General features: G+C 44.6%; 2 long non-coding RNA genes across 2 annotated transcripts in view; one reads left to right on the top strand and one right to left on the bottom strand.

Annotated features, from left to right (window-relative positions):
• Window positions 1-3,836, bottom strand: part of LOC138148550 (uncharacterized) — a 107,602-nt gene that overhangs the window by 58,767 nt on the left and 44,999 nt on the right. The gene's annotated exons all lie outside the window — the stretch shown is intronic.
• The window catches only part of LOC138148561 (uncharacterized), a 22,612-nt gene that overhangs the window by 15,245 nt on the left and 3,531 nt on the right, over window positions 1-3,836 (top strand). The window contains exon 2 of the long non-coding RNA XR_011165091.1: window positions 2,249-2,524. This is a non-coding gene — a long non-coding RNA (uncharacterized lncRNA). The remainder of the gene's footprint in view (window positions 1-2,248; window positions 2,525-3,836) is intronic.

Raw genomic sequence — 3,836 nt, 5'->3', positions numbered from 1 at the left:
ATAAGCCCTCTGGTGTTTTTCTGTCCAAAAAAATTTAATAAGACAGTGTCTTATTATTGGGGAAACACGGTATTACCCCAACAAGCAGACAACCTCTTCTCTTCAACATAAAGGCCAAGTCAGGCACTTGCCACTTACAAGACCCACAGGATTCTAGTTTACATCATGCTGGGGATAGACCTTCTCCTTGACACACTAGGTGTTCTCTGGAGATGGGGCCCAGACCTGTCCCTCCTCTCTCTTCCCCCAGAGTTCAGGTCCAGGGTCTGTTTTTGCCTTGGTTTATATCTGCAAATTTTAGCAGCACAATGCCTGGCACACAGCAAGCATCTAAGAAATAATTGGGGATTTATTGATTGACAGCTCATTCCCTAACCCTATTGGGGGGGAGTGTCTGTTTCTCTCTGCCATCTGCTGTAGGTGAACGCCCACGATTTGTGAACCTCTCTCTGTGAGTGTTCAAGCACATGCCTGTGTTTAGCTTGCCTAGGAGTGTGCTTATGTGCATGGATTTAAGATGATTTGTCATTTTGTAGAGGAAATGTAATTTTTAATTAAATTAAACCAATTTTAGTCATGCCAGACCACTCTCATTTCCTTTGTTTGACAATGTTACTTGACTGGTAGGATAGGGGAATGCCATGACTGTAGGATCCCTGAACTGGGGGAAAGCGTTTGAGACAGATGGAGAGAAGTGGGCTTCATGACAAAGGGATAGAGAAGGATGGGCAAGGGGTGGGGGGCCAGGGTTCTTGTTTGGTTTTTGGTCCCTATCTGTGATTGCATCAGTAACCCCTACCATGGAAACTTCCTCTCCTAAAGCAGATTGCTAACTCTTTTGCAATTTCTAGTCTTAGAGAGTACCCTGGGGAACTGAGAATCTAAGACACAGCCAGTACATGTGGTAGGTAGGATTTGAATCCAGGACTCTCTGATTCCAAAGCTAATATTCTGATTACCTGCTATGCTGTCCTGTTGCATTCATAGAAATAAAACATCCAAAACAAAGGGAGGTAGAATACCAAGCACACTAAAATGAAATTAATGAAATGAAAATAATGTAAAGTCCTTACCTGGGGCTCAAAAAAATCAATTGCATAAGAACAGAATAGAGCAGCCTGTGGAGAGTGGATAGAGTATTGAACTTAAGGTCAGGAAGACTTGGGTTCAAATCTTGCTTCAGATATTTACTTATTAGCTATGTGACTAGGTGAATCACTTAATTTCATTTAACCTGTTTCCTCATCTGTAAAATGGGGATTAAAAAAGGGTGGGCAGTTAGGTGGCACAGTGAATAGAGCACCAGCCCTGCAGTCGGGAAGACCTGAGTTCAAATTCAACCTCGGATACTTGACACTTACTAGTTGTGTGATCTTGGGCAAGTCACTTAACCCCAATTGCCTTGTCTTTCCCCCTCCAAAAAATGGGGATAACGATAGCATATATTTCATAAGGTTTTTGTGAGGATCAAATGAGATCATTCATAGAAAGGATTTTGTAAACTTTTACTATATAATGTAGCTGTTATTGCTATTTGGAGCTAGGTGGCATAGTGGATAGAGTGCTGGGCCCAGAGTCAGGAGGACCTGAGTTCAAATCCAGCCTCAGATATTTAATAACTGTGTGACCCTGGACAAGTCACTTAACCCTGTTTGTCTCAGTTTCATCATCTGTAAAAAGAGCTGGGGAAGTAGATGACAGTATCTTTGCCAAGAAAACCCCAAATGGGGTCACAAAGAGTTAACATGACTGAACAACAATAAAATTATTATTATTATTACTCCTAGTACTATTATTATAACTATATAGTTGATGGGGAAAAAAGTCCTGGAGGTTTTAGTGGACTGCATGCTCAATATAAGCCAGCAGTATGACCTGGCGAAAAAGCTAATTCAACCTGATAATGGCATTGAGAGGCTTATTAATCAGAATGAGGGAGATGATAGGTGATGCTCCCATAGCCCTCTCCTGACAGTTAGGTGGTACAGTGGAGAGACTGCTGAACCTGGAGTCAGGAAGATCTGAATTCAAATCAGACACTTACTAGCTTTGAGACCCTGGGCAAGTCCCTTGACCTTTGCCTGCCTCAGTTTCCTCTATGGTAAAACAAGAGATAATCACAGACCCTATCTCTCAGGGCTGTTGTGAAAATCAGATGAGACATTTGTAAGGTGCGTGGCACAAGGTTTGGCACGTTGTGGATGTTATATAAATTCTTCTTCCTTTCATCTCCTCCTCTCCACCCTAGACTGACCACACATGGAAGATTGAGTTCAATGGGTGCCACATTTCATGAAAGATGTTGATGAGTTGGATTGAAACCAGATAGTGGCTACCAGGATGGTGAGGGGCCTGGAAATCATGCCATACAAGAATTAGCTGAAAGAACTGGGAGTATTTCCCAACTTTGAGAAAAGAAGACTGAATGGGCTGTAATTGAGAAAAACCAGCTTTCTGAGTGGACTCCAGTGAAAGACGCAGCCAAGTCCAGCCCAACAAGAAGAGCTTCTTAAATGGGGAGGATGTGAGTAGAGACATAACTAGAGAATCTGGTACCTGGGGCAAACACCACAAAAGGCAAACAACTTTGGAAGACAGATTCAGCTGTGTGTGTGGGGGGGGCAGAGATAAAAGCCCCTGGACACTGGGGACCCCAGGATACTAGTAGACTATTCTTGGGGGATGGAGCAGGGTGGGGTTGGGGGGTGGAGAGGGGAGAAGGAGCAGGGTGAGCTTAGCTTGACTGTAGCTGCTGAGGAAGGGAAAAGTACCATTTAGTAGCTTCCTCTTTTAACTAATCATTCTTGTTAACCAGGCACAAATGTAGTTCAGTTGCTTTTGCCTGCTCGGTGAGTGTAAGTGCTATCAGTATACCCCAAATTTTGGTGCGCAGGGATAAAGCCCTAGTCACCTCACCATAGCTATGACTCTGTGGAGCACATAGAAAAGGCCCCCAGCTCTGCAGCATCCAGAGCAATCCATCAGAATGCTAACATTCCAATGCTCAGGCCTTGTTCCCTTGGGCTCTTAAACAGTCAGGTTTTTAGAGTAAGTCAAAAGAACAAAAATGTATTGAATACCTCTCTGATTTGTAGGCTGGGCCCTGTGCAGGAATCTGGTTCCAGTAGGGCTCTAGAAATAGCTTCTGGACACCTAAATACTGGTGACTAGGGGGGTGTGGGGAGCACCTTCCAGCAGGGGCCCCAGACATCCTAGGTGGGCAAGGCCTATGTGCCCACATCCATCATCAGGTGGTGGAAAGCCTCATTCCAAAATGAGTGGGGAAGGGAGGGACACAAAGGGGAGTTAGGAGGGTGGTCCAGGTGATCTGGCCCCTGAGCACCAAAGAGGGAATAGGGAGATAGAGTTCTAAATGGGCCCCAGCCTCTGCTCGAGGGGTGAACAGTGAAGCAATCAGGGCCCGATTCCCCTTTCCCTGCAAGCTGGCCCTTCATGATTCTTCTCCCTCGGGCCCATCCCAATTTGGCTCTTTCTCAGCTCTACTGCAGAGCTATCAGCCAGACCTTAGTCACACCCACCTCTCTCTACTTAAGAAGAACGATAGCTTCTGGGCAGCTCTCTGCTAGCAAAAAAGGAATGACTGGATGTGGGCAAAGGGTAACTTGGCTATTGAAGGTATCTGTGTTTGGCACCTGTCACTCCAATAGATTGTAGGGTCCACGAAGGCAGACTTGGTCTTTTTTTTTTACTTTGAGGAAGGGAGAAAGAAAGAGAGAGAGAAAGAAAGAGAGAGAAAGGGAAAGAAAAAAAGAAAGGGAAAGGAAGAAGGAAAGAAAGAAAGAAAGAAAGAAAGAAAGAAAGAAAGAAAGAAAGAA

This window comes from Petaurus breviceps, unplaced genomic scaffold (genome assembly GCF_028583685.1).
Source record: "Petaurus breviceps papuanus isolate PSGF00001 unplaced genomic scaffold, PetGlider_PUasm1.0 140, whole genome shotgun sequence".
Lineage (NCBI taxonomy): Eukaryota > Metazoa > Chordata > Mammalia > Diprotodontia > Petauridae > Petaurus > Petaurus breviceps.
This window is presented reverse-complemented; position numbering and strand designations above follow the sequence as displayed.